The sequence below is a fragment of the Ictidomys tridecemlineatus genome, chromosome 7 (genome assembly GCF_052094955.1).
Source record: "Ictidomys tridecemlineatus isolate mIctTri1 chromosome 7, mIctTri1.hap1, whole genome shotgun sequence".
NCBI classification, from domain to species: domain Eukaryota; kingdom Metazoa; phylum Chordata; class Mammalia; order Rodentia; family Sciuridae; genus Ictidomys; species Ictidomys tridecemlineatus.
Genome location: NC_135483.1, coordinates 114,106,560 through 114,128,676, shown reverse-complemented (window position 1 = coordinate 114,128,676; position 22,117 = coordinate 114,106,560). Strand labels below are relative to the sequence as shown.

The 22,117-nt window shown below is 31.5% G+C and overlaps 1 protein-coding gene across 5 annotated transcripts in view; it reads left to right on the top strand.

Moving 5' to 3' along the window:
- Positions 1–22,117, top strand: part of Lrp1b (LDL receptor related protein 1B) — a 1,779,935-nt gene that overhangs the window by 144,310 nt on the left and 1,613,508 nt on the right. The window lies entirely within an intron of this gene.

Here is a 22,117-nt window from a genome sequence, read left to right as displayed (position 1 = left end):
TTTTCCATTTCCAGTTATAGTCTTACTCCTAAGATTAGAATATATGTTAGAATTAAACAGATTTAGGAATATATCAAATTCCCTATAAATATTGAATAGGGATAATTATAAACTTGAGAAAAATGAGTCAAAGGAAAAAAATTCAGCCAACCAGACTGACTAACTATTCTTCCCCATGATAGACAAAGCATTTTGAAACATACTTCAGAATAAATGGAAAGATGAAAAGTCAATCTATGTTTGCACTGACCATTCGTATATGAGTAGATAGATGAGTGTTAGTTATTTATATGTAGGTAATAAAACCAAATCAATTCTTGAATATTTTTATTGTGGGAATATGTACACGACATAAATTTATCATTTAAACTATTTGAAGCATGCAATTCAGTGACATTAAGTATATTTACATTGTGCAAACAGTACCACTATCAATCCCACTATCAATTAAAATTCTTTATAACATCTAATTTTAAAGGTAAAAAATTTTAGTAAGAACTTAAGAACCCAGATATGTAGCTACATATTTTGGATAAAAACATTTATTTTCATTTCTCTGTGGAATAAGAAGCCCAAATTACTTATGTCTACATAATCTTCATTATTTACTTATATTCCTAATATGTGGTCATTTATCCTTCACACATTAGAAATGAAATATCTACTTGGAGTTTTTTCCATTTTCATAATTGTAAAATGTTCCTGGAGCTTTATATCAAAGCTATATTCATTTCAATACAGAAAAAGCAATTTTAATTTGTTAGAGTTGCAAATCATTTTGGGGATTCATTGAGGTGAAACATATTATATATACAGAATAATGCATTCTATGTTTTAGACAATTCCAAACTCTGGCTTAGCTGATTTTACCTATAAGCTAAAAATATATTGGCAATATCTATGAATTGAGTGGTAATGACAGTACGATATACAGATAAATATATCAACAAAGAAGAATCTGAAATTTTGATTGCTTTTCTTTACTGTCTGATCTAACATCCTAAAGAATAAAATTGGAATAATGCTGTTAGTGGAAAAATTGATTGTCATTTCATTTTTTATATCTAATGTCATCACTTACTAGCTTGATTACTTAAGAAAAAAAGGAAAGGAGAAATGCCCAAAAAACATTTAAATTCTACTACTTTTACTTTTGAAAAGATCTTGACATTTTAATTAGATTTTTAAAAAATTGTTCTTTATAAAATAATTTGAAGGCAACACTGTAGAAATCATTACTATTCCTAGGCCAGAATATAAAATAGTGATGCATCTTTATAATTATTGTCCTGGCACAACATTACCAAGTTTTTAATCTCGTCTGCATCTTTGAAATAAAAATAGGTGGTTTGCCAAAATTTGCATTGCCCAAACTCAAGCTAATAACCTAATTTACTGCTTGTCTAATTGTTAAGCTGACAATGCTGTTTCAAAGTCATTCAGGTGTATGTCATCTTGGTAGTTTTAAATAAACAAAGGTAATTTCATTATCCCATCATGGCCCTACACATCCTTTCAGAGTTCATAATACTTCTCTTAGATTTAAGTCATATTCCAGGCTTTGGAGTAGATTTATGTCTATTCTCCTTCTTTGATAGTGTATGGCTTAAAAATGAGAAAATTTATTCACATTTGAGTTGATAATTTGCATTAATAATATGTTCTCTTTTTCAAATAGTATGTTCTATTTTTCAAATATTTTCCCAAAGAGAATATGGCACTTCTTGTCAACAAAGCATCAATATGTGTCCAGAAGCAACCATTTAACTGTTCTTCAGGGAATTTTTGTACCATATGCAATAAAGCCTGTTCTTTAGACCTCAACAGGTGGCCCACTTTAAGTTTATGGCCAACATCAGCTTGGTAATGTATTTATAAATCCACAAATGAAATAATGGCCTCTAATTCCTTAGGCATACCGTATGCTAGAGTGAATTCTTACATAAATGTGAAGATGCTTTAAACATTACATTGGGTTTTAGACTCATGTTTTTATCAATAACAATAATGTGAATAAAAGCCCTAAGGAAAATATCACCATAATGGTAATTCCTTGACTAGGAATAATAGGAATAGGAATCTAGTCTTCTAAAAAACTATTGGTGACATGGGAAATATAGAATTAAAAGTTCATTTTGTTATGTTGATGGGCTTTTAGTTTTTTTCCCCAGATACACTGTTTATATATTTATTCTGAGTCAGAATCAAAATGCTTATATTCTGATACAAAAATTATTCATCTTTCTTCCTTTAGCAGGTCCCTTCAAAATCACAATCCTACCAAACTTTCACCCCCCTTCACCATTCAAGTTTTTGGTACTTTTAAAACCTTATTATCCTTTTATTAACTTTTTCCTTTTCCTGGTTTTTGTCTACACATTGTTGGTTATATGAATCCTAGTAATGATTCAAGGCTAACTGAGATATTACTCCCTCAGAAAACCTTTCCTCTCCTACCTTCCAGCCAGCACCCTAGCAAGATGGGTTTACCAGACTCTCACATCTTCTATTTAGAGCATTGTCACATTGGGTATGTTTAGTAGTTGTCCCTGCCACCTTGCCCCTAATCTGGAAATGAAAGTCAACAAATACATTTTAAACATGTTAAAAAAAACTGTTTGTGTTTTGCTGTATTTGGGGTTTGAACTCAATACTGAACTACATTCCCCTTCTTTCCCCTAGCCCTTTTTATTTTAATCATTTTGAGATAGGGTCTCCCTAAGTTTCCTGGGTCTCAAACTTGCATTCTTCCTGCCTCAGCCTCCCAAGTAGCTGGGGTTGTTGGTATACCACTATGCCTAGTTTGTTTTAACCTTTCATAGTTTTTCTTTCTTTCTTTTTTCTTTTCTTTTTTCTTTTTTTTTAAGCCCTGTGGGCAAAGTATTTTATTAGTCTATTTTTTTGTAACCATTTCTATCTTATGACATCCAAGTATTAAATTTGATAATAAGTAGTGACTGACTAGAATATGTTATACAATAATAGATTAAATCCTTTCTGGGGCTGGGGATGTGGCTCAAGCAGTAGCATGCTCACCTGGCATGTGTGCTGCCCGGATTCGATCCTCAACACCACATACAAACAAAGATGTTGTGTCTGCCGAAAACTAAAAAATAAATATTAAAAAATTCTCTCTCTCTCTCTCTCTCTCTCTCTCTCTCTCTCTCTAAAAATGTCTAATAAATAATGGACTCAAAAAGAAATAGTTTTAGATTTAAATGTGATATTTTCCATGGATAAAGCAGAGAGGAGAGGTGAAATTCATGGTAATCATGCCCTAGTGGATCAGATTAGACCATGTTCTGGAAATAAAAGAAGTGACTTTTGGAAAAAAAAATCAATGTTTTGTTTATTTACTTATGTTTTTGATTTTGTGGCACTAGGAATTGAACTCAGGGCTTCGGTATGCTAGACAAGTGGTCTACCACTGAGTTGCATCACCAGCCCTTCAATATTATCTGTTAATTGGGAATCTCTATTGTGGACAAGAGAAATGCAGCACAGAAAAAACATTGGACATCCAAACAACAACAAAACCACAAAGGTGAAATGGTTGTGTTTTCATATGTATGATAGAAAAAAGAAAAGGGAAATAGCAAAATACTTACAAGGAAAAGTTCCTATTTCTCAATATTTTGTGGGGTAAGATTTTCTTCTACCTCTATCTGTCATTTGGGTTATAACTTCTGGAGTACTAGCTGTATCATCCAAAAGTATCTCCTGTGGTTACCTGTGTAGGACAAAATCTTTTACATTAGATTGGTGGAGAAAATTATCATCTTCTCTATTCCCTATTCTAGAACATCATTTAGTGTTTGCATTTTTCCCCTCAAACTGGCTGCATTTTTTTTTCTTAAATGTGAATGAATTTAGTCATAACATTAGCTCTCTGAACATATAATCTTACTAAAATGTGGGAGAAATGCAAATGAAATATAAAGCTTGTTTAGCATAAAAGAAAAAAATGGATCTTCCTTTTCAAATACTGTATTGTTCTAAATATAAACTTTATTGTTCATACACCTTCTCATACTAAGTTTTGAAGTCATGCTGTCTTTTCCATAGAATTGGTTTTATTTTCAGGAAAACAAGATTCTGCTATGTGAATAATTAAGGTGAATGGCAGTGCAAGTTTCTGATGATTGTTCAAGCAATTTAATGCAAATTTGAGGCCAAAGTATAAGTGCTTTTGTTCCCTTAGATTACAGATACATTATACTTGAATATTTCCCACTGAATTCTTTCCTACTGAATTGTATGAGAGTAATAACAGAGTTCTTTACAGAAATAAAGCAAAATTAGTTGTGATTTTGAAGTTCAAATATAATTAAGAATGAAAATATTTCACAATGGGCAGTGGCATTTGCACTGGGAGAACTCACATTGACTGAAGTCACCTATAGTGTCTTCTAAAGATTTCTCTCCTCAGAAGAAACAAACAATAACAAAAAGGGCAAAATCTTTTGTCTAATGCTTTAGCTTTATTGTAAAGAAGTCAGAAGCTGTATAGTGTGTTTGTTGTATCTCCCCCTAGAAGCCTAATAAATTTTTAAAAATTAATTTTGGCAAATATAAGTGTTCTCTTTGGTACCTTCTCCAAAAGTATATCCTAGAAAATTTGCAGGACAGGTTTACATTTCAGTTAGGCATTATCTTAGTAGACTCCTAACCAATTATTTCTACCTACACACATATGGAGAGCTAAACTGATTTTAAAGGATCTATAACTTTTGATATAGGGATACAGGCATGTTTGTTAAGAGGTTCTATGTTAATTAGAGAAATGCTAGTTGTAAAATATAAAAAAAGAGAGATAATACTTCAGGGTAATACAAAGAAAAAATTACTTATTAGGTAACAGTCTAATATGAGTATTTCTGGTGGTTGGAAGGTAGGGGGCTGGGCTCCATGTAGACATTCAGGGATCCAGGAGAATGGAGATTCTACCATTTTCAAAAACATGCATTCTAGGTTCTCCTCAGAGAAGTAAATAATGAACAGATGGGGGAAAAGGGAAAATGAGATAAAGTTGCACTGCTTTTTAATAAGCTTGTCTCAGAAGAGAGAGGCATTATTTATGCTCATATTTGTCTTCATGTGAACTTACATGTCCACATCTAAATGCAAATGAATATTGGAAATACAGACTTTGGCTGAGCAACATCTTCCCAGATGAATTGTGTATCATGAAAAGAGAGTAAAAATCTCTGGCTGACAGCAATTTTTATCATTCTCTTACTTGAATAAAATCTACACAATATCTTTGGGAAACTAGCATAATTTTTGGCAATAAGAATATATACAGACCTACTAAATGTTGCAAGGTCATCCTATGAAATCTGTTTCTACACTTTTTCTTCCCAGTTTCCATTTCCTGCATATAAATTTGTGTGTTATGTGTAAAAAAAATACAAATAAATTTATTTAAATTCTCTGTTTGTAGTCCTCATTGCTTTCCTTGAACACAGAATAAAATGTAAGATCCTAAGCAAGGCTATAAGGGAGTCATCATCTGGACCCTACTTAACTCTCTTGCCTGATATCCTGTTCCTGTTTCTATCTCAGCTCTAATATGGTAGTTATACATAATTTTTTTGACCCAGGAATTGTGTACTTACTCTGTCCTGTTCCTTCATTGCTTTCCCACATGTCTTCTTGTTAGACTTCTCTTTATTCAGGAGGCAGTTCCAATATCGAATCATCAAAGACATCCATCGTGATTACCCTAGCTAAAGAGAGAACTTGCAACCTTGACCTGCTTGATATTCTGTCACTGATCAGTCCAATGATACACAGTATTACAATATTTTATAACCAATCTGGGCCTTATGTGGTGTACTCTGATCCCTCATTTTGTAGTTAAGGAAAATAAAATCCAATTTACTACTGACTTGAGAAAGACCATATAGCTGCTCATGGCGGAACTGAGTGAGATCCAGAAGTCAGTAGATAATTTCTACATTTATTTTATAAAATAATTTGGAGAATGGGAGATACAATAATTTTTTGTTTGTCTACAGGGATTGGTATTTCTCTTTTTGGAGAGAAGGAAACTTGCTACTTTTTAACAGATAATAGGATGGTGCTTTTAAATAAATGCCAGTTTGAAAGACAAGTGAAATGTCAGAGTTAGCATAGTCCATAACTATGTTATTCAATACTATAGTCTCTAGCTATGTGAGGCCAATTAAATTTAAATTAGTTGAAATGAAGAGTTGATTTCTCAGTCTCATTACCCATATTTGGTTCTTAATACCTATAAATAGCAAGTGGCTATGTTTTGGTTAGTGCAAGGAAACATTTTAATCATCCAGAGATTCCCAACGACTGCGCTGAACCATAGGTTTTTATTTGTCCTATTCTTCTATGATGTGTGATCTTTGATTCTGGATACTACAATCCCAATTTTCTTTGTAAGTTTTTATTCATAGACTATCATTCCAGTTTGTTTCACTGATTATTACAGGAAGGTTTATGAAAAAGTTGTTGAGGTGAGGTATAGAGAGGCCTATGAATCTCTAAGAAAGATGGATTAGTCAAATTTGTACTAATCTCAATTTTAATGAAAACTAGCAATTTTCTTATACTTTTATATAAAAATAGTACTATAAAAACTTAAACTCACACAATAGTTATAAACTTTTCTAAGATCTTTTACTGTGACATTGGAGAACTGCATCATAAGCTATGAGGTAGGGAAATGGTGTGCATGCTGTCCCTTTTACCTTTGTTCAAGGTGCATGGTTCTAGGACAAATTTACCTCTTTTCAAGGCAGTGAGTACCCTTCTAGATCTCTCAAGGGCATTATTGATAACTCGATTATAAACAGCCTCTCTTCTGTCTTGGGCTCTGTAAATGGTGATGTTCTTGTATCTCTTGCTCATATCAGGGAATGGATGATTTAAGATACTCAGTGATTTAGACTATTGCCTCAATTATGCAAGATAACCTCAAATAGGAGATTTTGTTTATCACTATTATAAAAATATAGTAATGAATACATAAGGGAGAACATCGATGACAGTAAAACACAATTATAAGGACTTGGAAATTATGTCAAAATTAATATTCTTCTGATAATGGGCATGATGATCACTGTCATTATCCAAGCATGGATATGCATGGCTTGCACTCTTGATGCATTTTTTTTCAGATCCAATTTAGTAAGCAGTTCTGAGGCAGTGTCTGAACTATAGCATTATTAAAACAATAAGAAAACTTTACCCAGGCATGGCTAAATGACTGAAATGGAATATTTCCTGCTTTGTTAGTCAGATATAACAGAATATTGTGTTTCCAAGATGTAATTAAAAGGAGAACATTGACTAATTGACAGGAAAGGCTCAAGATGGCAAGAAAACTAAAAGAAACCCAAAGAGAATACTAATGGAAGTAGGAGTGAACAAGGGTGCTTATACTGGGGAGAAATCTGGAAGAACACAAAGAGCTTCTTAACATTATTGTGAGGCTATGATGAGAAAGTGGTTCTACCTAACCTATGCAACATCAAGGATGTGAACGTGGCAATTACGTGGAGATAGATTTTACATTAGTGTGTATGAAATGGTTGGTAGTGTCATCTTCATAGTTTTTTGTTCCATCAGGCAATAATTTACCACCTATTAGAACATTTTAAAATATTGATTTTGGGAGAGGTGGTTTTCTCCTAGAAGTGTCTATGTCTTTACTTTCTTTTAAGCTGATTGACAATTTAGAGCAAGCTCTAAAGATAGATAAATAGATAGATAGAATTTATTACAGATAGCTAATTTTACTTATCTGTCTTCATTATTTCATAGTGAGTAGACTTAAGAGATGGACATTATTACCCTAAGAACATGTGTGAAGACACAAATAGTATTATTTGTACAACCAGAGACATGAAAAAAATGGTGCTCTCTATGTGTACTATGAATTGAAATGCATTCTGCTGTCATGTATAACAAATTAGAATAAATAAATTTAAAATAAATAAGAATAAAAAACAAATTTAGATTTGTAACTTTTGTGACTCTTTAAGACATTTTCCTATCATTTTTAAGAACCAAAAGTTTTAATTCATTACTTTGTCAGATTTTCCTGTTGCTTTAATCTTTGTTCAATTTCAACTGACCTTTTTATGACTTACCAGCATAAAAATTACTTTCTCTTCCTCTTCATATTTTGTACTCTCACCTACTTTCTCTTAATATCAGAAAAAAATTAAGCACATCGAGAAAAATATGTATGTGCCCCATATATCCACTCCCATACCAGGTACCAAAAGAACAGTGATAAAACAAAAACAAAGCATAATTCTGAAACACACAAGCTAAAATTAATGAAAAAATGCTGATGATCCTATAGTAGTGATAAGATACTCTTATAACTATTTTATTCTTAATATTTTCAACAGATTCATCTCATGAGTATTTTGAGATATGTGTTAAATTGATTGCTTTTACCATTGTCTCTGAAGGCTCTTAGGACATCTATGATGAATTTTCCCTTCATTTTCACACTTTAAATAGAATTTTCCTTTTAAAAACATGTTAGAAGAAGACAATATAAGATTTTTGAATTACCTATAAAATGATTTACCCCAAATATAACTCTATTTTTAAAAATACTGTCAGCCTCTCATATTCTTTATTAGAGGTTTGATCTAATCTATTATCAGAGGTTTGATCTAGGCACAGCTAAAAAATATTTGGAAAAACAGTTGTGTCCATAGTGATCATGTACAGGCATAATGGTCAATAATGATCTTGTCATTATTATCCAAACAATATGTGTAACAACTGACTACATGATATTTACATTTTATTTGATATTACAATTAATCTAGAGATGATTTAAAATTTACAGGAAAATATTCATTGGTTATATGCAAACACTACATAATTTTATATAAAGGACATGAGCACTTAAATGTATTGTTGTCTACAGGTGACCCTGGAATCAACCTTCCATGGATACTAATAGAAGACTGCATGAGTTTACTTTTTTGAGCACATCCTTAAACTGTTTGAATTACTCATTCTACCCTAAATCTCCTTATTCGGAACTTCAAAAAAATGTTGAAACTTATTTTAATGCAAATAACATTCACAGATTGCTTGATTCTCTTTGTACACTCAATATAATTTACTCAAAATTGATGAGCAAAATCATATTTTTTAAAAATAATTGGCAATATTCCCCAATGACCCAATTAGGCACAGAATGTTTGTTTTCTAGAAATATAATTTCAGAAAAGAGATAAGAAGATAAGTACATTTAAGTAGTATCCTTATTATAATTATACTAATTTTCTCTTTTTAATATGCAAAATAATCAACTAAGATGAGAATAAGTAAATATAATAAAAATAGATCAAAATCTCATTTAAAATTATTATTTGGTTTTAAAAAATATTTATTTAGTTGTCCAAGAGATACTTTTTATACATAGAATACATATTGTGTCATGATATCACAATTCAGAAAATACATAGTATATATTTTACAGAATGGAATTTATTGTTGATGTTGCAATAAGAAATTGTGAATAATACTTTAGGTTAGGCTTGTATCAACTAGACACAATGCCTTCTCCTATGGCTGTTTTAACTATGTGAAATATTCTGTGAGCTGATAGTAGTCTGTTCTTCCTTGTTCTTGTGAGAAGTTATGTAGGAATTATCTTTTCTAACCTAGTAGATATTAAACCTAAGATGTTGTTGCATGTTGTTTAATCTCCAAAACAATCTATGATTACAAAACATAAGAATATTGTTGATAAAACATCAACAGCTATTTAAAGAACAATATTGAATGATAGAAGAGATTTTCAATGTAAAAGTTGAATAATCTCTATAATGAGAGTTTGATAGACATAAATGAACATAAGAGCTTATTGGGTAATTTTATTAAGAGAAATAATATAGTAAATTTTCAAATGTAGTTAATTCCTCTCTAAGAGATTAAAAATTTAAAGCTGACTTAATTTTGAACTATATTAAGAAATTATGTAGCTATATAATGACAAGTCACTTGATGGTCCAGTCTAAACATTATGCAACATTAAAATAGTCAATTCAATAAGATCTGCTTAAGATATTATTTTTTTGAAAAATAATACCTTAGGCAGATCTTATCTATCTCCTATTTCCTTTTTATATCCTGTTTCCTCTTTTAAAACAAACATTTTCATAATTTTTATTTCTTCTAGCTTTTTGCTAAACTAGTCCTATAGATCATTGAGTTTCTCTTCCTGCTCTTTAACAGCAAATAGCCTCACCTAAACTGTTCTCAGTTCATCCATTCATACATAGGTCTGCACAATGAAGTTCCAGACACATACTGTGTCTGATCAGGGCATAGGCAATAATGGTGAATGTTGATTACTCATTAATCATTTTTTTTTTTACCTAACACAACTGTATGGTATATGCTTTGTATATTGAAAAGAATTTATTGTTTCCAATAAGATTTGCTTAAATATCCAGATAGATGAATAAGACTATGAACTACCCTAGAGCAGAGAGCTCCTTGTAAATGTCTTTTTTTATCAAGTAGCCTCAAAGAATTCCTAGGTTTGTAAAAGTTTGTGAATTAAAGTTTGAATAAATGAATGAATATTGATAGAATTAATATACAACCTTCATAAAAAGGAATTTAAAACTCTAATAGAGAAGTTTATTTAATTAATCATTTTCCAAATTTTCTTCAAGACAACAATTAACTTAATGTTTTTTATGCTTATTAACATCACATAAAAACTTAGTATTATATAGGATTTGCAGAATGGTACCTTATGTCATTATTTTGACAATCAGAACAATCTCTATATATAGTTCAAACTTTTTACATGTATCTGAACAAAGCATATGTAGGACCAACAAGAATTTTACTTCTAATTTGACAAATGAGGAATTCTAGGGCCTGTAAAATAACAAGAGTAAATAATTTCTAAAACACTATTTTAAGTTTTTCAGGCCACTGTTTTAGTGTGTTAGTGTTTCTAAAAATTTTAAGGTAGTAAGTATTTCATCACTGAGAGAAAACACTGCAGATAAATAATAGAATTATGAAGGAATTTTGCATAGAATATTGACCAGATTATATTCTGACTCGATGTGAATGTAAAAATCCTGCAAAAAAACATTGACCTACAGAAACTAGTTTCCTTGGACTAAGGTTTTAGCAATTAAATGCTTCAGAGATTATCTAATGCCTTCAGGGAGCCTAATAGATATGGCTTCACTTTCTTCATTGCTGGATCTGCTCAGTATAATCCTGACTCACCACAGTTTAATGCCTGGTCATTCTCAGGCATCAAACACCACTAGTGTTGATGAAGAGAAACAGAGGAAATCAGATACCTATTCTACAACTTTGAAAGTAGGTCAACTAACTGTGCTAATGTATTATAGCTGCAGTGTCCCCAAGACACTCAAAGGGGAGAAAGGAATAAAAAGAATTAGAGCATGCTACCCTATGGTCTTTCCTCCTTCAATACATTTATATGGTCTGTTCTGTGGTTTTGCTTGGGCTTGGGCCTGCTTGAAAATGAGACCAGCTGCACTTTTAAAAGGTAATGATGTCCTGGTCTTTCCATGGAGGAAGAGGCAAGGGCTCAATTACCATTGCATACTAGGAAGCCCCTTTAGAACTCTCCACTAAATTCCCACAAAGGAAAGTGTGTGGAAGCACATATGCTCAAACAAAACTGTTATTCCTTCAGAAACAAAATTAAATTTTATTAATGAATTAAATTTTAATACTGGAGCAGAACGTCACTTTGGTCAAAACTTTCACAGCAAGTGATCAGTATCAGACATAGCAGTTCCCGTGTTAGTCAAATTCAAGCCGTAATATGATACATGACTAGATATATGCCAAAGCACTCTAATTTAATTCTGATAGGTGGAGGAGTGTGGCACCTGTGTGGTGCAGAGCACATGATGCCATGTCACAATACATTAGCTTGTATCACATTATAATGAGATGTGACGACATATAATATTTCACGTCAGAATAAAATGAAAAAAAAAAGTGGAGAGGCAATATAACTTTCAATACTGAATATGTATAAAGAAGGGGAAGCAAATTATGGAAAGTCTGGGCAAACTGTGAAAGCAAGTAATTTGAATTTATTTACAGATCAGATCTTCACTCTAGTGACACTCAGCAGAGCTGCCATCATTAATAATCAGGGCTTAATGTCTGTCATTTCAAATTGCATTGGTAGGAAAATTGGAATACCAGTTGTCAGGCTAGATGTCATTTTTATTTCCTTTGAAGATTATTGATATTGGTTCAGGTTTATTTATGCACGGAACCACCAAAAAATACAGGAGTTTTTTTCAAGTAGAATATTTCAAAATGATGTAGTTTTTCTACAAAACATGTGTTTACATTTAAATACATTATCTTGATAACTTATTGATATTCATCTATGGGCCCTAGACTAATTTGCCTGTCTTATTTGAGATATAAATATAAACTTGAGGGAGGGTTCTGGGGAGTGAACCCAGGGCCTTGTACATGCTTGTCAAGTAAGTACTCTTCTACCAAGCTGCAACCGAGGTCTAACAACAACATTCTAAGCAATCAGAACTAATAGTGTTTAACTGGTGATGAGCTCTCTGAAACCTCAGAGGTTTTAAGGACTCTTGTGTATGCTGTAGTTTAAATTATGCATGACAAACAATTTAAATTCTCATGGATCAAATTCTTAACCTGTTCATTGATCTCTGGCCTCAGTTGAGTACAATATGGGCTGCAAGCAAGAAATAACTATTGGCATCTCCTACTCCCATGTTATTCCTGTCATGGGATTCTGAGTATCACACTGGGTAGATGGTCTCAGGTCCTTGACTTGTTATGTGGTTTGTAATCACAGCAGAAAAGTAGCTTAGCACTTATTTTTGGATGATATAGAGGTCACCAACCAGGCCTTTCTAATTGCAGAAGAATAGATAAGGGGAACTATGCTTGTTCCTGAGAAATACTGTTTAGTAATATACATTGAATGACCACAGAATAGGTTTGCCCGGACAGTAAGTGGGGCATTAACAATACATGATTCTCATCGAAAGTTCACCTGCTGAGGAAAGTTGGTATAGTCTAGAAAAGAGGGCAAAACATAAATATAATCACATTTTTTGAGAGGCTAGAGTGGCAGGTGAGATGTTTCATTTTTATGCATTTGCCTTTGCCAAGTCATTAAGGTTTTCTGTAAAAAGATGAAAAATATAAAGTGTTTCAAAGAATAATAAGACCTCTAATAATGGGAGGAGTTAGGTACATTCTTATGACAAATGCATCACTGAATGATTTACTAAAGTTGTCATCTATAACTGCTTTAATATTTGAAAGCTCTACAAAAAGTATTTATTTAAAACTTCATAAAAACATTACCCTCTACCAAATCTGAGATTTTATAACTCTTTGGTCAAACATTCACATAACATATATTCAACTATTTTGTAATTCTTATTATAAAGTTCATGATAACATGAATTTCTTGAAGGGAACATCATGGCTTAATCTTCTTTCTGCCCTCAGTGCCTTGTACACCGCCTGGAATATTGTTGGCTGTTAATAGCCACAGGTAAATGTGAATATTTGTGACTCAGAAGAAATGTTATAAAATTGCTGTCCTTTTTCTTCTGATCTAGTGTGTGAGAATGTTTTATTTTTTCACACATACATACACCTACGATATATGCTTCTTAACAAAATCAAATCCTATATGTTATTCTCCAAAGTATTATTACTGAATTCACATCACTCTTAATTGTAAATCAATATAAAGTAACCAAGCACACAATTTCTTGAGGCTATAGTTTTCTTATTTTTTATTTGGTAGTGGTGTTAGTTTTAATCAATAGAGTTATTAAAAATATTTTATTAGACTTGCTAGGAGAATTTAAAAGGAAAATTATATTAAATAAGCACAGTACTATTTTCTATTGACAATTGTTCTTTTCATGTGTAAATTCTGACTAGAGTTAGGAAGGAATTTGTTTTTTTCAGTAATTTGATAGTCAATGAAATATATTGATAGAACACTAAATAGTAGATGCAGTATAAAGTCTAAAACAGTATAAATAACGTGAGATGAGAAATTTTTAGCATAATGATACATCTGAAATCTATAAAAGTTAGAAACTTAGTCATTTAAGTATTAATTTTGTAAATAAAATCAATTATATTATTATGCTATGGGGATTCAATGTGTGCATAACTCATCCTTCAGTGAAATATTATTTTATCTACCTGGAGGTTAAAAAAATAAAACTTAAAATGTTTAAAACACATAATTTTGAGATCTAAATTTTTTATAAATTGTAATACTAAAAATAAGGGAAAACAAGACTCCTTTTCCACTAAAATGTTGAATATAGAAACTTTTAAAATTTGTGAATCTAAAAAAAAATGGGCGAATCTAGAAGCTCTTTTGTTTCAAGATAGAATATTCAAAACCAATGTCTAATATACCTAGCTTCCCTCTCATTGGATAAATATTTCACAGGTGTGATTAATTGTATGCATAATTTTGTGCACCTGCACTCACCTACTTGTGAATTTAATTAATCATCAGTATTTAACCTTTAAAATTCTGAATTGAATATTACACCTAACATTTTTATTACATTTAATATAGAATTGAAGAAAATTGTCCTTCATAAATATTGACAAACTTTAGTAATATATGCTACATTTTAGAAGTAAAACAAAGAAGAACATAAAGAACCAGTTTTGAAAATGTTTCATCTAATTTGAAAAGAATTACTCACTAAATGTTATGTATGTATAACAATAACATGAGTCAAGCATGTTTGTAAAGTTAGTCAAGAATTTTTCCCCTAAATCTAAATCAGCTAATGTATACTTTAAAAAAAAAGACAAAGACAAGTTAAATAAACTCAAATAACCATTTTGATGGAATCATGCTCATTATCACACATTCACAATAAAATGACTATTCAAAAATGATTTGTGTTCAGATAATGATATATATTTATTTATAGAATTGCATATGCTTGGCTAAATGATTTATGCTTAAAAGTATGAGAAAATATTTCCATGAAGTTAATTTTGCTACCTTAATAAGTCTAGCTCAATAATGTTGAAGTATGAGAATGAAAAGGAAAAGAGGTTAGAGAAGTTTTAAAGAAAAGCGATCAGCACTAGTGATTGATTACTTGGAAAGCAGTAAAGAGTGATTGGTTCCTGTAATTTCTAGCCTACAAAATGAATGGCATTTACAGACTGTCAGTTTCAAAAGAAAGGTGTCATGTTCAATAAATATAAGGATTTTCGAAGGGTAGGAAGAAGGATAGTCTGGAGCAACAGTAGGAAAAAGTAAAAATTTATATTTAATATCATAACTGAGGCTGTATGTTACAGTGTTTTTACTGATAGCCTGATGCTAGGTCCTAACATTCTTTACTGATGCCCCATGGGCTCTCTCTGCAATATAAATCATCATACCCATTCATTCACTTATTAATTTTTAATGTTACCATCGACAAAATCCCTCTGGGTGCCTGTACGTAATTACCAAAATAGAATATGATCATAAAATGAATAGGAGCTAAATTCAAAATTAAATAAAAGCAGGTCACCTACACATTAGGAAAGGCCCTGATATTGAACAGGCTAAGCCATTATCAAACTAGGAACAGATGGCCTAAAACAAAGGTGTATGAAGACAAGGATGTCCTTAGGACAAGGTGTCTTTTAGTGAGGAGAGAGCTTGCTTCCATAATATAGGAAACTTTTTAAGGGGATGCTTTTTTCAAGGATATTTTAACCATTGTAAAATAACCAGTGAGCATGTCTTTCTATTTCTTCCTAAGGTTACATGTGTGAAATACTAGTCAGAGAAACAAAGTTGATATGTGGAACATTGCAACACATCTCAGTATATTGAAAAGAGGTATATTTTCCTTGCTCTTTGTATTGCTCTGTGCTCAAAAGACTGTTGGCACCTAAGAGTTTCTGAAAGGTCTGCAACAATACAAAACCATTGGTGCTTGACGCTCATAATGCTTGTTCACCCAGATTCTGGATTAAAAGAATCAGATCACTAAACAATAGAGGAAAGGATGTTCTCATTTCAGAAATTTTATTTTTTAATAAGTGAAAGCTTTGGGTTTGAATTTGGGTTGTCAGAACTTTAGCTTGTTTATGACTCTGTGATCCTGGTACAGATGCTAATTTGGACAATTTTCTGAAGTATGAGTTTGATTTTGTTTGTTTGTTGGGCTGCAGGCATTACTTTTTAAAATTTTACTTTTATGTATTTTTTTATTTTAACTTATAAAAACATTATATATGTTTATGGGGTACCACATGATGTTTTGATACTGGTATATGTTGTGTTACATTCAAATCAAGGTAAACCTATTTATCTTTTCAAATTTCTCATTTGATTATTTGTAAAACATTCAGAATTCTTGACTTTTTTTTTCTTACAGCACACAGTACATTATTGTTATCTGTGCTCAACCCAATGTACAATAGAACATCAACATTTCTTTCTCCATTTGTTAACTTAGTGGCCATTAGTAAATTTTTCCCCATCCTTTCTTATCTGCTACTTTCCCCAGTTTCTAGTAACCTTTGTACTACTCTCAATTTCTATGAGGTCAGCTTTTTATAATTACACACATACATGAGATCATTTCACCAGCTTTTATAAGATGCAGTTAGAATGTGAATGACTAATTAGCTGAAAAGATTTTCCTCACTCCCACTATCTCTAAACACCATCCAAATCCAGAGATAGATCTTCAAAAACAGAGACTGTGGTCACCACCAATAAACACAGTCACTTCCAATTGGTATCAGGGCTTAGATGTTCTGTTGGCTGAGGGTTCTTTGATTTAGCTGAGCTTTCTCTTCTTTCCCTTTTGTAGCTAGGAAATGTACTGAAGTTAAAATCTCAAGGAAGATGAGAAGGTAATAAGGAGAAGAGCCTATATGTGTAAATGGAGTAATGGTATTCATGTTTTTTTTTTCTTCCAGGTTTGATCTGCTTCATTATTGCTTTGAACTTATAATATGTGGCATACTTAGAGGTATAAAAACCTTTATTAGTGATTTGGTTTTCAGAATAAATAACAAGTGTCTATTGTGTACCTGAAAGTCTCTAGCACCTATTGTTGTTTTTCATTCATTATACAAATTAATTTCATTACTAAGAACTGTGGAGTCTCTCTAGAACAGAATAAGCAGGCAAAAACAGGTAAATGGTGGGTTAGAGAAAATTAAGGATGTTCTATATCATCATTCAATGTATCACTGAGCTTTTTAAAAATTTATTCTTTATATATATATATGAAAGTAGAATGTATTTTAACATATTAGACATACATGGAATATAACTTATCCTAATTAGGATTCTATTATGAATGGACATCACTTTTCTATCACTGAACTTTTTCTTCTCAAAATTGATATATTACTACCTTTAGGACATTCAACATATCTTTCACATAAAACAATAGATATACTGATAAACCAAACAATTTATTGTGTTTTATGTTTTCTTGTATCCTCTTTAGAACCAATCTGAAAAAAACAATCATACTGTCTGCGATTTTGAAGTAGAGATAAGCAAGTATTTTCTGCCCCATGAGCATTTAATAATCTTCAGTCATGAAATTAACCCTGATGAAACAGAGAATAACTCATTATATAATGAAGTACTAAATTTAATAATGAATTTAATTTGTTTGATAAAAGTTACCAAATAAATTAAAATGAGAAGACTACTAAGTGTTGGAAGAAACACTGAAGGATGGGGGAAGAACTGAATTTGGTACTGATATAGTTAATCTTTTAATAGTTAACAGTAAAAAATAATCTACATTTCAAAAAAGACATAGGCATCCAACATTAGTAGTTGATCAATTCACTCTTGAATGGGGAGCGATGTGCTGAGCATACTCAAGAATATAAAAACAAAGCTAACTTTGTAACTGAGAGAAAATTTCAAAGATGAAATGGCGTGAATGCATGAAGTCTCAAAAGGCAGAAAGTGGGAGAATGGGTAGCAATTCCTAGGCAGAATGAGCAGCAATGAAAGCAAGCAAGCAAACAAGAATGTACTCCAAGAGTTATGGAGGTGGTGAGATCAGGCAGTAACAAATAGCCCAGCACGGCTAGAATTTAAAACTTCCTAGAGGCTGTGGTAGAGGGGAAATGCCTGAATTGGAGTGGAAATCAGGCAGGAAGTCTGTAGACATCTCAGAAAATTCCTCCAATTGACTTGATCTAAACTAGGTTGTGGCTCTTCCAACAGGTGAAGAGAGCAGCAATGCAAGAACCACTACAAAGAAAACTAGGTGCACTGGCAAATGTTGACCAGTGAAAAGAAGGAGCTGAGTATGCATTCATAGTCATGAGAGTTATCAGGGTCTGTTGTAAGGTCTTTTGAAATGATGAAGCCAATAATAGTAAAAAAATGATAAATTCAATTTTGGTCAGTTGGTAAGATTGTCAGGAAAATGAAAAAGAATTATGGTTTATATCATTTATAAAATAAATTTATAAAGTAAAAATTTATAAAATAACAATTATATCATTTTTAAAATGCAAAAACAAAACCAAACACTCAAATAACATGCTACACTATATCCCTAGGGCATGTGGGATGTGAACAACATGGGAATACCAGAATGATAAGAACAACAACAAAAACAAAAATTCCTTTTTTTCTTTTATTACCTGTGCTCTGGGGATTGAATCTAACAAAATATCACTAAAAAATTATTTCCCAGACCAATGTCATATAGCTTTTGCCCTATATATATTTTTAATAGTTTCATAGTTTTGTTCTTATGTTTAAGTTTTAAAGCATTTTTACTTTCTTTTTAAATATGGGTATAATTTCTTATATCTGTATTCAGTTTCCATAATACCACTTATTTAAGAAACTATCATTTTTCATTGGCATTGTTGTTTTCATTCACAACAGCATAAATGAACTTGAAGAAAAGATGCCCAGTAAATTAAGTCAGACACAGAAACACAAATACTACATGATTTCCCTAAAATCCAAAATAATTACACTCACAAAACTCGAGAGTAAAATGGTGGTTACCAGAGGCTGGTGCCCATGAGAAAGAATGTGTAATGGTTGATGTATATAAAACCTCAATTAAACAGGAAGAATAGGTTTTTTGTTTTTATTAGTGTGGCAAATATGGTATATGACAATGAGTTTTACAGTTCAAAATCAATCTCTCTCTCTCTCTCTCTCTCTCTCTCTCTCTCTCTCTCTCTCTCTCTCTTTCTGGTACCAATGACTGAACCCAGGGGCACTTAACCACTGAGCCACATTCTCAGCCCTTTAAATTTTTCTTAATTTTAAATTAAGTTGTTTGCAGCCTTTCTGAGTTGCTGAGGCTGACTTTGAACTTGGAATCCTCCCACCTCAGCCTCCCTAGTTACTGGATTATAGGCATTCAAAATCTCTAAGAGAATAAATTCAAGCATTTGCACATGAAAAAAGATAAATATTAAAAGTGGCACATGTTGCCAGCTGCAGAGGCCCCCATCTGTAATCCCAGTGTCTCAGAAGGCTGAGGCAGGAGGATCACCAGTTCAAAGCCAGCACTAAGTAACTCAGTGAGACCCTGTTTCTAAATAAAATACAAAATAGAGATGGGGATGTAGCTCAGTGGTCTAGTGTCCCTGATTTCAATCCCCAGTGACACTGCCCAAAAGTGGTAGATATTAATTAGTTTTAATTATTCCATAATATATTGATAAATCATATAATTCATATTATACCCGTATATATATATAAATATACAAACATCATATCTGTTCATTATTTAAAGAAAAATTACTAGAATTTTAGGATTTGAGTTTATTAAAGAGAAGTAGTAATTTAGACTATAATTTGAACATATTTTAGAAGAACTAGTTGGAAACAACATACCTGTAGATAGAAAAAAGACCTGAAAAAAATGAAAGTGATAATTCTGCAAGATTTAAGAAATCGATTCATTGAAACATTGAGGTTTCATTTTTGAGAGACTTAATAATGCAACAAAGATTAAACAACGTTGGAAGGCATTCAAACAGTGGTATTGACAATAAAGAGGCGAACATTTAAAAATAAATTTGTGCAACACACCAACAAACTGGAACAACTGGGCATATATTGAGTGACAGATGAGAAACATACAAAAAACTCAAAAGGTGTATGAATTTGCTTGATAGCAGTTTTGATGTGTGTTATATAATAACAATTCTGTGTAACTATCATTTATTCTTATTTAAAATATTTTTTATTATTTAGGGACTTATTTTCTATTCATTTATACTTTGCACGTAGAATAGAAATACAGGTCATAATAAATGTGCTACCTAGACTGGCAATCATGAAATCCTGTTTTAGGTAATTATGTTATTTTGCATTGTTTCCAGTACCATAAACCCTGTGGGCTCCAGAAAGGCAAGTTAGCCAGAAGTGGGATTACAAGTCCAAAGAATAAAGAAATTCAGGAAAATTATATACAAAGATTTTATTTCATGTTGAATTGGAGCCTGCATTTCTAAAGCAGTGAGATTAAAACATACAAAGCACCAGAAGGGCACATCTAATTTCTCTCACTGATTCATCATGAAAATTACAAAATACATCTATCATCAAGGAAAAGACATTTGTGTAAAAAATGGACAAAGGCTTTTTGCTGGGATGTTGTTAGATCATCCACCAAGTCAAAATGGTTGTACATTTTGTTAATATGTTACTGGAATAAAATAATGTTGCACATTTAGCACTGGATTATTTGGCCTGCTGCCAAAATTTGTAGCTCTGATTACAAGGTTCAAACTTAAGTAGTTCCTCACTGATTTATGTCTGATGCATTATAATTCACTGACTGACAGGGTAAGCTACTATATTTGTTAAATGGACAGAAAAATACATTTTTGTTCTTCTGTTGTAATACTTCAAAATTTGAGGCCAAGGTAAGAAAAATACGTGCTATGATAAAGTCAACACATTATAAATGAGACTAAGGGCAATTATTTTTTAATTCTTGTTCCAAATAATTATAACTAAATAAAAGTAAACTCCATTGTGTAAGTTAACAAGACTTATAATAAATACCACTTCTATATTTATAAAGTCAGTTCATGTTAAATGAATGCCTAATATGTATTCAAGAAGAAGTGTTGTGTATCATTATTAGAACCCAGCCCAAAGTGCCTTTTTAAATAAGGATAAATTCATTATTTGCATTAATTTTTAGGGGTTTTCATGTTCTACCAAAAATTTAAGTAGCTCACTCTCCTGTTCAACTTGAAAAACATGATAAACATGATTTCTTTGAATGTCATATATATATATATATTTTTTACATATATATATGTATTTATAAATATGTACACACACACACATATATATACATATATATATGTATATATATATATGTATATATATATATATATATACTTCCTAAGCTTTAGTTTTCTACAGATAAAAATAGCATTACTTGCATGTATACGTTTGAGTAAAATGGATGAGAATCTAGCACTTGAGTAAGAAATATGTGGATAATTTGCATTAATATTCTGTATTTCATCCAATAATTCCTCTTAATTATACTCCTATAATGAATTAAATGGAACATTTTTAAGAGATGAAATTTTACATTACCAGTGATGTTTTTATTATTTCAGATACCTCCTTCATTAATTTACATCATTATGGAATTAAAATCTTTTCCTATTTTAATAAAGCACTTGTGATTTATTGATTTACCCATAGTAACTAACAGCATGACCATGGGATATTTGCCTGCCTATAAAGACAATTAAACTATATATTTTCTGCATGCAATAGTTTTTTTTTTTCTGAGTATCCAGAATGTGGAGAAAAAAAGATTAAGGAAGAAACAAGGTCCCAAATAGATAATGAATAAAATTCAATTCCATGTAAACTAACTTGGTACTTAGTCCAAAGAGTTTCAGGAGTTTGTAAGGACTTGGGGATAGCAAATTAGACAATCATCTTTCAGGAAGACCAGTATAATAGAATTGGGACAATTGTCCACAGGACATTATGGAGTTGAATAGAATCGGCTTGTTTCACAAAGATTATGGAGAAGAATATGGTGGC